The 13,064-nt window shown below is 41.6% G+C and overlaps 1 long non-coding RNA gene across 9 annotated transcripts in view; it reads right to left on the bottom strand.

The window, feature by feature from the left end:
- The window catches only part of LOC129554355 (uncharacterized), a 105,107-nt gene that overhangs the window by 74,370 nt on the left and 17,673 nt on the right, over positions 1-13,064 (bottom strand). The gene's annotated exons all lie outside the window — the stretch shown is intronic.

Below are 13,064 nucleotides of genomic sequence, written 5' to 3'. Positions count from 1 at the left end.
AGCAACTAAACAACAACAACGTTTGTTCTCACTCTCATTCCACCTCCCAAAAACCTTGAAATCACATGAATGCAGCAAACAGAAATGTTTTGAATGCCTTTTATGTCCCAGGCACTGCTCCCTTGATTTTTTCATTTTCTTTCAACTCATAAGACCCTATCTGGCCCCAATTTCCTTTTCTTCCCAACACAGGTTCTGTAGCTAATTACTTGAACTGTTTTCTTCCCTAAATCCTCAAAATCATTGAACACATGTTTTGCTGTTTGAAGTCTCAGTTTCCTAGAAGGAAAGCATATTTTAATTTTTCATTTGTCCCTTGGACAGTTTCAACTTTCTGAAGGTTACAGAAGTAATAAGCAAAATGATTCACTAGATATCATCCTGGAGGTTACAAGTTAATTTGTATTCTCACCTTATGCCACATATCAAATGAATCTCAAGTTATTTATAGATTCAAACTTTTTTTAATCCAACTATTACAGCAAACACAGGGGATTTTGTCTCTATAAACCTTCTTTTTAAAATGTAGAAGACCAGCTTAAAAAAGAGACACATGATAAAATCACTTACAAAAAGAATGACAATTACTGAATCCCCCTGCCAAAAAAAGAAAAAAAGAACTATAGAAATTATAGTTGGGAAACCATAAATGGTGTGTGTTTTGACACACAAATATTATAAATAAACTGCAATAACACAGAAACGTTATAAGTAGCAAAAGATGGAGGAGGAGTGATTTCCTTATCATTGTTTAGCCTGGTGTTTAAAGATACTTTTTAAAGCTAATAAGTACACACACACACACACATATTAAAAATATGTTTTAATAAACAAGTTATACATAATACATCTGTATATATTTATTACATATACTATTTACATATATTATACTACATATTATATATGACAATACATGGTATATACTACATTATACTATAGTATAGACTTGGATTACCATGATATTGAATGGTTTTCCTTGGAAACGAACAGAGATCATTCTGTCGTTTTTAAGATTGCACTCAAGTACTGAATTTAGGACTCTTTTGTTGCCTATGATAGCTACTCCATTTCTTCTAAAGGACTCTTGCTCACAGTAGTAGATATAATGGTCATCTGAGTTAAATTCACCCATCCCAGTCCATTTTAGTTCACTGATTCTGAAAATGTCGATGTTCACTCTTGCCATCTCCTGGTTTGACCACTTACCATTTGCCTTGATTCAGGGACCTAACATTCCAGGTTCCTATGCAATATTGGTCTTTACAACATCAGACTTTACTTCCATCACCTATAACATCCACAACAGGGTGTTGTTTTGCTTTGGTTCCGTCTCTTCATTCTTTCTGGAGTTATTTCTCCACTCTTCTCCAGTAGCATATTGGGCACGTACTGACCTGGGGAGATCATCTTTCGGTGTCACACCTTTTTGCCTTTTCATACTGTTCATGGGTTCTCAAGGCCAGAATACTGAAGTGGTTTGCCATTCCCTTCTCCAGTGGACCACATTTTGTTAGAACTCTCCCCCATGACCCATCCCTCTTGGGTGGTCCTACACAGCATGGCTCATAGTTTCATTGAGCTAAGTCTGTGGTCCATGTGATCAGTTTGGTTAGTTTTCTGTGACTGTGGTTTTCATTCTGTCTGCCCTCTGATGGATAAGGATAAGATGTCCTCTTTATATAGGGGACTGGAATGCAAAAGTAGAAAGTCAAGAGATACCTGGAGTAACAGGCAAATTTGCCCTTGGAGGACAAAATGAAGCAAGGCAAAGGCTAACAGAGTTTTACCAAGAGAATGCACTGGACATAGCAAAGACCCTCTTCCAACAACACAAGAGAAGACTCTACACATGGATATCACCAGATGGTCAATACCAAAATCAGATTGATTATATTCTTTGCAGCCAAAGATGGAGAAGCTCTATACAGTCAGCAAAAACAAGACCGGGAGCTCACTGTGGATTAGATCATGAACTCCTTATTGCCAAATTCAGCTTATATTGAAGAAAGAAGGGAAAACCACTAGACCACTCAGGTATGACCTAAATCAAACCCCTTATGATTATACAGTGTAAGTGACCAATAGATTCAAGGGATTAGATCTGATGGACAGAGTGCCTGACAAACTATGGATGGAGGTTCATGACATTGTACAGGAGGCAGGGATCAAGACCATTCCCAAGAAACAGAAATGCAAAAAGGCAAAATGGTTGTCTGAGGAGGCCTTAAAGGCAAAGGATAAAAGGAAAGATACACCCATTTGAATGCAGAGTTCCAAAGAATAGCAGGGAGAGATACGAAAGCCTTCCTCAGCGATCAATGCAAAGAAATAGAGGAAAACAATAGAATGGGAAAGACTAGAGATCTCTTCAAGAAAATTAGAGATACCAAGGGAACATTTCATGCAAAGATGAGCACAATAAAGCACAGAAATGGCATGGACCTAACAGAAGCAGAAGATATTAAGAAGAGGTGGCAAGAATACACAGAAAAACTGTACAGAAAAGATCTTCATGACCCAGATAATCACGATGGTGTGATCACTCACCGAGAGCCAGACATCCTGGAATGTGAAGTCAAGTGGGCTTTAGGAAGCATCACCATGAACAAAGCTGTGAAGGTGATGGAATTCCAGTTGAGCCATTTCAAATCCTAAAAGTTGATTCTGTTGAAGTGCTGCACTCAATATATCAGCAAATTTTTGAAACTCAGCAGTGGCCACGGGACTGGAAAAGGTCAGTTTTCATTATGAGCTCAAAGAAAGGCAATGCCAAAGAATGTTCAAACTACCGCACAATTGCACTTATTTCACACGCTAGCAAAGTAATGCACAAAATTCTCCAAGCCAGGCTTCAACAGTATATGAACTGTGAACATCAGATGTTCAAGATGGATTTAGAAAAGGCACAGGAACCAGAGATCAAATTGCCAACATCTCTTGGATCATTGAAAAAGCAAGATAGTTCCAGAAAAACATCTACTTCTGCTTTATTGACTATGCCAAAGCCTTTGACTGTGTGGATCACAATAAACTGTGGAAAATTCTGAAAAAGATGGGATACCAGACCATCTGACCTGCCTCCTGAGAAATTTGCATGCAGGTCAAGAAGCAACAGTTAGAACTGGACATGGAACAACAGACTGGTTCCAAACAGGAAAAGGAGTGCGTCAAGGCTGTATATTGCCACCCTGCTTATTTGACTTGTATGCAAAGTACACCATGTGAAATGCTGGGCTGGATGAAGCACAAGCTGGAATCAAGATTGCCAGGAGAAATATCAATAACCTCAGATATGCAGATGACACCACCCTTATGGCAGAAAGCGAAGAAAAACTAAAGAGCCTCTTGATGACAGTGAAAAAGGAGAGTGAAAATATTGGCTTAAAACTCAACATTCAGAAAACTAAGAACATGGCATCTGGTCCCATCACATCATGCAAAATAGATGGGGAAACAATGGAAACAGTGACAGACTTTATTTTGGGGGGCTCCAAAATCACTGCAGATGGTGACTACACCATGAAATTAAAAAATGCTTGCTCCTTGGAAAAAAAACTATGACCAACCTAGACAGCATATTAAAAAACAGACCTTACGTTACTGACAAAGGTCCATCTAGTCAAAGCTATGGTTTTTTCAGTAGTTATGTATGGATGTGAGAGTTGGACTATAAAGAAAGCTGAGTGCTGAAGAACTGATGCTTCTGAACTGTGGTGTTTGAGAAGACCCTTGAGAGTAACTTGGACTGCAAGGAGATCCAACCTCTCAATCCTAAAGGTAATCAGTCCTGAATATTCATTGGAAGAACTGATGCTGAAGGAATACTGTGGCCACCTGATGCAAAGAACCGATTCACTGGAAAAGACCCTGATGCTGGGAAAGATTGAAGGAGGGAGAAGGGGATGACAGAGGATGAAATGGCTGGACGGCATCACCGACATGATGGACATGAGTTTGAGTAGGCTCCAGGAGTTGGTGATGGACAAGGAAGCCTGGCGTGCTACAGTCCATGGTGTCTCAAAGAGTCAGACACAACTGAGCAACTGAACTGAACTAAACTATAGTATAATATGCTACACATTATAGATAATATATAGGCTTCCCAGGTGGCACAGAGGTAAAGAATCCACCTGCCAATGCAGGAGATACAAGATACTCGAGTTCAATCCCTGGGTCAGGCAGATCCCCTGGAGTAGGAAATGGCAACTCACTCCAGTATTCACACCTAGAAAATTCCATGGACAGAGGATCCTGGGAGGCTACAATCCGTGGAGTCACAAATCAAAAGATAATGTTGAAGAAGATTAAATGTCTCACATAAATCTGCACAGATTTGTTAAAGACAATACTAGAACAAAAGCATAAACATTTCCATTTTTTAGTACATATAAAAATGCCCTTAAATTTCAACCCAGTAACTCCATTTCCAGAATATACATACAAGATTATTAATTTCAACACTGTATTAGCAGAATTTGGGGAAATCTATACGTTTCACTTTTCACTTTCACATATTGGAGAAGGATGGCAACCCACTCCAGTGTTCTTGCCTGGAGAATCCCGGGGACGGAGGAGCCTGGTGGGCTTCCGTCTATGGGTCACACAGAGTCGGACACGACTGAAGTGACTTAGCAGCAGCAGCAGCATACGTCCACCAACAGGCAACTGCTTAAACAATGATACGTCCATTCAGTGAAATATTTTGTGTCCATCTTCCATTCAGTGAAAGATATTGTGTCCATCTTAATGAATGAATGAAATATTGTATGTCCATCTTAATGAACATACCTCAATATGTTCTGAAATGAGGAAAGATTCAGAATACATCCTGACATTAAAGCAAGGCACAGAGCAATGCATACAATGCTACTATTTATTTAAAAAGACAATATATGTAGTGTGTGCACACATGTGTATACATACAGAGGCTCTGGAAAGGTATTTGTAAGAGTGACTAATGCTGGTGCAATACTGTGTGACAGGAGACAGGAATGAAAGAGGAAGCCTTCTTTCACACCTCTTTCCACTTTGTGTCTTTTGAATTTTGTACCATGTTTGGTGATGGGTTAGTCACTAAGTTGTGTCCAACTCTTGAGACCCCATGGACTGTAGCCTGCCAGGTTCCTCGGTCCATAGGATTTTCCAGGCAAGAGTACTAGAGTGGGTTGCCATTTCCTTCTCCAGGGGATCTTCCTGACCCAGGGATTGAACCCAGGTCTCCTGCACTGCAGGAAGATTCTTTACCAACTGAGCTACCATGTTTCAGTTCAGTTCAGTTCAATTCAGTCGCTCAGTCGTGTCCGACTCTTTGCAACCCCAGGAATCACAGCACGCCAGGCCTCCCTGTCCATCACCAAATCCCGGAGTTCACTCAAACTCATATCCACAGAGTCGGTGATGCCATCCAGCCATCCATTCTCTGTCGTCCCCTTCTCCTCCTGCCCCCAATCCTTCCTAGCATCAGACTCTTTTCCAGTGAGTCAGCTCGTCGCATGAGGTGGCCAAAGTCTTGGAGTTTCAGCTTTAGCATCAGTCCTTCCAATGAACACCCAGGATTGATCTCCCCTAGAATGGACTGGTTGGATCTCCTTGCAGTCCAAGAGACTCTCAAGAGTCTTCTCCAGCACCACAGTTCAAAAGCATCAATTCTTCGGCGATCAGCTTTCTTCACAGTCCAACTCTCACATCCATACATGACCATGAGAAAAACCATAGCCTTGACTAGATGGACCTTTGTTGGCAAAGTAATGTCTCTGCTTTTTAATATACTATTCAGGTTGGTCATAACTTTCCTTCCAAGGAGTAAGCGTCTTTTAATTTCCTGGCTGCAATCAGCATCTGCAATGATTTTGGAACCCAAAAAAACAAAGTCTGACACTGTGTCCACTGTTACCCATCTATTTCCCATGAAATGATGGGACCAGATGCCATGATCTTTGTTTTCTGAATGTTGAGCTTCAAGCCAACCTTTTCACTCTCCTCTTTCACTTTCATCAAGAGGCTTTTGAGTTCCTCTTCACTTTCTGCCATAAGGGTGGTGTCATCTGCATATCTGAGGTTATTGATATTTCTCCCAGCAATCTTGATTCCAGCTTGTGCTTCTTCCAGCCCAGCGTTCCTCATGATGTACTCTGCATATAGTTAAATAAGCAGGGTGACAATATACGACCTTGACAGACTCCTTTTCCTATTTGGAACCAGTCTGTTGTTCCATGTACAGTTCTGACTGTTGCTTCCTGACCTGCATACAGGTTTCTCAAGAGGCAGGTCAAGTGCTCTGGTATTCCCATTTGTTTCAGAATTTTCCACAGTTTATTGTGATCCACACAGTCAAAGGCTTTGGCATAGTCAATGAAGCAGAAATAGATGTTTTTCTGGAACTCTCTTGCTTTCTCCATGATCCAGCAGATGTTGGCAATTTGATCTCTGGTTCCTCTGCCTTTTCTAAAACCTGCTTGAACATCTGGGAGCAATATTGCATAGCAACCTGGAATGTTAGGTCCATGAATCAAGGCAAATTGGAAGTGGTCAAACAGGAGATGGTAAGAGTGAACATAGACATTCTAGGAATCAGTGAACTAAAATGGACTGGAATGGGTGAATTTAACTCAGATGACCATTATATCTACTACTGTGGGCAGGAATCCCTTAGAAGAAATGGCATAGCCATCATGGTCAACAAAAGAGTCCGAAATGCAGTACTTGGATGCAATCTTAAAAATGACAGAATGATTTCTGTTCGTTTTCAAGGCAAACCATTTAATATTACAGTAATCCAAGCCTATGCCCCAACCAGTAAAGCTGAAGAAGCCGAAGTTGAACGGTTCTATGAAGACCTACAAGACCTTTTGGAACTAACACCCAAAGAAGATGTCCTTTTCATTATAGGGGACTGGAATGCAAAAGTAGGAAGTCAAGACACATCTGGAGTAACAGGCAAATTTGGCCTTGGAGCACGGAATGAAGCAGGGCAAAGGCTAATAGAGTTTTGCCAAGAGAACGCACTGGTCATAGCAAACACAGTGTTTACATGGTACCTATTTAAAAATTAGTAAATTTTTACAAAAAATTTGACATTTCACTGTTAAAAATATTTACTGCTTATTATGATTTTTTCTTTCATTTTATTAGGACTTGGACATAGTGAAATATTATTAATATTTACTTCTTTCAATGTACAGTTGTAACCACCTCTTAATCAAAATGTCTTAGTCATGTATTTTTTAGGATCATTATTTTTTTAATTTGTTTATTTTTAATTGAAGGATAACTGCTTTACAAAACTGTGTTGGTTTCTGCCATACATAAACATGAATCAGCCATAGGTACACCTATGTCCCCTCCCTCCTCTCTCCCACCCCATCCCACCCTTCGAGGTTGTTACAGAGTCCTGGTTTGAGTTCCCTGAGTCAACAGCAAACTCCCAGTTGGCTATCTATTTCATATATGGTAGCATATATGTTTCCATGTTACTGTCTCCATTCGTCCCACCCTCTCCTTCCCCCTTGCCCTGCCCCGTGTCCATAAGTCTGTTCTCTGTGTCTGCATCTCTACTACTGCTTCTAAATAGGTTCATCGGTGCTGTCTTTCTAGATTCCATATATATGCATTAATATATGATATTTGTTCTTCTCTTTCTGACTTACTTCACTCTGTATAATAGGCTCCAGGTTCATCCACCTCTTTAGAACTGACTCGAATGTGTTCCTTTTTATGGTTGAGTAATATTCCATTGTGTCCATGTACCTGCTGCTGCTAAGTCGCTTCAGTCGTGTGCGACTCTATGTGACCCCATAGACGGCAGCCCATCAGGCTCCCCTGTCCCTGTGATCCTCCAGGCAAGAACACTGGAGTGGGTTGCCATTTCCTTCTCCAGTACATGTACCTAGAATCATTAATTTTTAATGGACATTAATATCCTATGGATAGAAGTGATAGACATAAAAAAATGGAATAATTGACACATATGTTTTACCAAAAGCTTTCTGCACTTTGATTATGGACGTTCCTGGATTTGACTCCCTGGAGACAATGTATTAATAAAGATATAAATCCATCCTTAAGGTTAACAGAGACAAGTTCAGTTGTGTACTGCCTTTGTCATTTCAATTTTGGTGTGAATAAGAGATGCCTACCTTTGTGCATCACAGAAATACTTTCAAAATGGTCTGACACCATGAAGTACCACTCGATCCAGCAGTTTCAGACTGAGCTGAGGATAAAGAGGATCACGGAGAAACTAGACCAGCTGATTCCACCCAGACCCTTCATCCACGGGAGCTCCACCACCAGCACCACACACAGCAGAGCCACCCTCCTCAGCCCTCAAGACACATACTGCAGGGGGTACCAGCTGGATGTCCTGCTGGAGATGAGGGACCACCTGGGATACAGGAAGGAATATGGCGGGTATTTCCTCAGGGCCAGAATGTCCTCCCCAGCCCTGGAGGCAGGTGCTTCCGGAAAGGTGACAGACTTCAACAACGGCACCTACCTTGTGAGCTTCACCCTGTTCTGGGAGGGCCAGGTGTCCCTGTCTGTCCTGCTCATCCACCCCAGTGAAGGGGTGTCGTCTCTCTCGAGGGCCAGGAACCAAGGCTACGACAGGGTCAGAGGCCAGTTTAACAGAGGCACCTCCCAAGTCAATACTGACTATGCATGCATGCTCAGTTGCTTCAGTCACGTCTGACTCTTTGTGACCCTATGGACTGTAGCCCGCCAGGCTTCTCTGTCCATGGGATTCTCCAGGCAAAAACACTGAAGTAGGTTGCCATTTCCTCCTCCAGGGGATCTTCCTGATCCAGGGATCAAACCTGCGTCTCCTGCACTGCATACAAATTCTTTAGCCACTAAACCACCTGTGTCTTGGTTTTAAATTCAAAATTGAATTGTGCGAGTACCTGCATACCCAAGACCAAGAAGCCTTCTACTAAAGTCTACAAATAGGAAATGTTGCAGAGACTGTGGAGTGAAGGGAGCCCTCTTATACTATTGGTGGGAATGTAAGTTGGTGTGGCCACTATGGAAAACAACCAAGGTGTTTGCTCAAAAAACTAGAGTTGCCATATGATTCAGCAATCCCACTCCTGGGCACATACCCAGATAAAGTCATAATTTTAAAAGATACATGTACCTCAATGTTCATAGCAGCACTACTTACAATAGCCAAGACACATGTGTAAATGTATACACACACACACACACACACACACACACACACACACCACAATGGGATATTACTCAGTCATAAAAGAAGAACAAAATAATGCCATTTGAAGCAATATGGATGGACCTAGAAATTATCATACTGAGTGAAGTCAGAAAAAGAAAGATAAATACCATATGATATCACTTATATGAGAAATATAAATAATGACACAAATGAACGTATCTACAAAGTAGAAACAGACTCACAGACATAGAAAACAGACTTGTGGTTGCTTGGGAGGGGGACGAGGGGCGTAGAAGAAAGGATTGGGAGTTGGCATTAGCAGATGCAAACTATTAAATATAGGATGGAAAAACAACAAAGTCCTACTGTATAGCACAGGGAGCTACATTCAATACCCTGCGATAAACCATAACGAGAAAGAGTATATAACTGAATCACCTTGCTCTACAGCAGAAATTAACACAACAGTGTAAATCAACTATACTTCAATAACATTTTTTTAAAAAAAAAGAAGTCTTGTACTGTGTGAGGCCTCAACACATGCTCTGTGAGGGCCTGACCACATGACCAACAGTGACGCTGAAGAGAAGTAGACTTCTACATAAGACAAGCAAGCCTTCAGGCTAATGTGCAACGAGGCATTGCCCTACAGTAACCACTCCAGTCATCTTAATGAATAGTGAGCACTGCACTCTCAGTGCCCACATACCTACTGGTTATCAGCTTTGACCTCCTGAAGGCCACAGTTCTATCAGTAACTGTCTCCACACAGGTCCTGTGGGCCCAGAAATGGACAGCTCCCTGCAGCATGCCTGGTTGGCTCCCTTAAATCTTGCTCTTTATTAAACTCTCGTGGGTCACCAAGTTTGCACCTGCCATAGTTTCTCCTGGGCTCCTGATGGAACCAGCGGAAACTCCATGAGCAAATTTACCAAAAGGGTGTTCACAAAATTGAAAGAAGAGAATGTGGTTAGGGATTAGTCAAGGAGGAAGAGGATGAAAGCTGAAGAGAAAAGAGGGCCAGTGCCAGCCATGTCACAAAGAACCTGCTAAAATGGAGGTTTTTTGTATTCATTATTTTTGGCTGCACAGTGTCTTCACTGCTGCACGCAGGCTTTCTCTAGTCGCAGCGAGCAAGGGCTACTCTTCACTGCAGTGTGAGGTTTCTCACTGCGGTGGCTCCTCTTTTTGTGGGGTACAGGCTTGAGGCACACAGGCTTCAGTAACTGTGGCTTGTGGGTTCTACCACACAGGCTCAGTAGTTGTGGTGTTTGGGCTTAGTTGCTCCATGGCATGTGGAATCTTCCTGGACCAGGGAGCAAACCCATGTCCCCTTCATTGACAGGCAGATTCTTAACCACTGGACCACAGGGAAGCCCTAAGATGGATTTTATCTTAAGTAAAATGGGAAGCTATCAAAGTGTTCCATGCAAGAAGATCCTTGTCTTTTTTATTAATCTGTATTTTATTATTGACTATGCTAAAGCCTTTGAGTGTGTGGATCACAACAATGGAAAATTTTTAAAGAGATAGGAATACCAGACCACCTCACCTGTCTCCTGAGAAACCTGTACGCAGGTCAACAAGCAACAGTTAGAACCAGATGTGGAACAATGGACTGGTTCAAAATTGGGAAAGGAGTTCATCAAGGTTGTATGTTGTCACCCTGTTTATTTAACTTACGTGCAAAGTACATCACATGAAATGCTGGACTGGATGAAGCACAAGTTCTGGAATCAAGATTGCCAGAAGAAATATCAATAACCTTAGATATGCTGATGATACCACCCTAATGGCAGAAAGCGAAGAGGAACTAAAGCCTCTTGATGAAGGTGAAAGAAGAGAGTAAAAATGCTAGCTCAAAACATTCAAAAAACTAAGATCATAGCATCCAGTCCCATCACTTCATGGCAAATAGATGGGGAAACAATGGAAACAGTGGCAGACTTTATCTTCTTGGGCTCCAAAATCACTGCAGATGGTGACTGCAGCCATGAAATTAAAAGGTACTTGCTCCTTGGAAGAAAGCTATAACCAAACTAGACAGCATATTAAAAAGCAGAGACATCACTTTGCCAACAAAGGTTCATATAGTCAAAGCTACGGTTTTTCCAGAAGTGATGTACACATGTGAGGGCTGGACCATAAGGAAGGCTCAGGGCCAGAGAATTGATGTTTTCAAACTGTGGTGCTGGAAAAGACCCTTGCGAGTCCCTTGGACAGAAGGGAGACCAAACCAATCAATCCTAAAGGAAATCAACCCTGAATATTCATTGGGAGGACTGATGCTGAAGCTGAAGCTCCAATATTTTGGCCACCTGATATAAATAGCCAACTCATTGGAAAAGACCCTGATGCTGGGAAAGACTGAGGGCAGGCGGAGAAGGGGATGACAGAGGATGACATAGTTGGATGGCATAACCAACTCAATGGACATGAGTTTGAGCAAATTCTGGGAGATAGTGAAGGACAGGGAAGCCTGGAGTGCTGCAGTCCATGGGTTCGCAGAGTTGGACACAACTGAGCAACTGAACAATGAAAAATTTTATTAAACTATGTATATGCATTGTCCAAAACATCAGATTGAGTTCACTACAGTATCAAGCATACCAAAATCCAAAAATTTCTATGACACCCTCTCCACCACCCTCAGAAACAATCATTCCAAATTTTTTAACTGTTTCAAACTCTATTTACCACCATATTTTTAAAATACTATGCTTATGGAACTTGATCAACTCAATTTTCTGAACAAATAAGGGATCTATTTTTCTTAGGTAGAAGAAGCCCAGAGGCAAAGCCTGTCTATCACATGACCCAGTATGCCAGGAAGGACCATCTGAGATCTTTCTGCTCTGCCTCCTCTCATCAGCACGTGAATATCTCTCTCATCCTTGTCACCTCAGTGTCTCAAGATGGATGCTGCATCTCCAGCAACTCAACTGTATTCCAGACAAGAAAAACAGGGCAAAGAACACATTTTGGCTGCATCTGCCACCCTATGACTTCTAATCATGTATCACTGTCCAGAATGGTATAAAATGGCCACTCTTGTCTACGGCCATTCCACCCTGAACATGCCCGATCTCATCTAAAATGGCCACTCTTACTGACAAAAAAGGTAGGTAATAAAATTTTTTTGCTAAGCATGTTGCTATCCGATGTTTTGTTAGGAAGGAAAGGAGAAGAAAGGGCCCCAGGCAGGTCTCTGGCAGTGTTTGAAGCACTGCTATGCCTCGCTTTTTCCATTTTGACATTTTTATATTAATTCCTTGAGTTGGCTGTAAAAGATTTTGTTCTCTTATATCACAGCTCATTCTTTACTACCTTGTCTAACTACACACAAGGGCATTTTAAGTTAATTTAGTAGTGCTTCCGTTCCGTTCCGTTCCGTCGCTCAGTCGTGTCCGACTCTATGCGACCCCGTGGACTGTAGCCTACCAGGCTTCTCCGTCTATGGGATTCTCCAGGCAAGAATACTGGAGTGGGTTACCGTTTCCTTCTCCAGTAGTGCTTAGTATGGCTAATTAAATTCTGCTATCTGCTCAGCCAAGTAGTACACCTTCCTTTCCTCCTTCGAAAAAAAAAAAACAATTCTTTTTTGTTTAGCTGAAATTTCATTTGTTTAGTTTCCTCGGTATTTATCTTTAATTTGTCCACATCCTCCATAATAACTGTCAAAATTATCCCATTCTTATTTTCCAAAACACTGACAGAATCAAATAGTTTCAAGTCTGTATTTATCCCTGCAGAATTCTTGCCCAGAGCCCTTTGTGCATCTATTCTGGTCAGAAATGACTTTTCCACCTGCTGTACAGGGAAGAAAATGACCTAGGAGGCTCCTCACCACTTCCTGTATAGCATTTACTGTCTCCTGAATTTACTGCTCATT

The sequence above is a fragment of the Moschus berezovskii genome, chromosome 14, assembly GCF_049115385.1.
Source record: "Moschus berezovskii isolate FMDL1 chromosome 14, NW_MosBer_1.0, whole genome shotgun sequence".
In the NCBI taxonomy this organism is placed as follows: Eukaryota; Metazoa; Chordata; class Mammalia; order Artiodactyla; family Moschidae; genus Moschus; species Moschus berezovskii.
The sequence above is the reverse complement of the archived record's forward strand: the minus strand, read 5'-3'. Positions and strand labels throughout refer to the sequence as shown.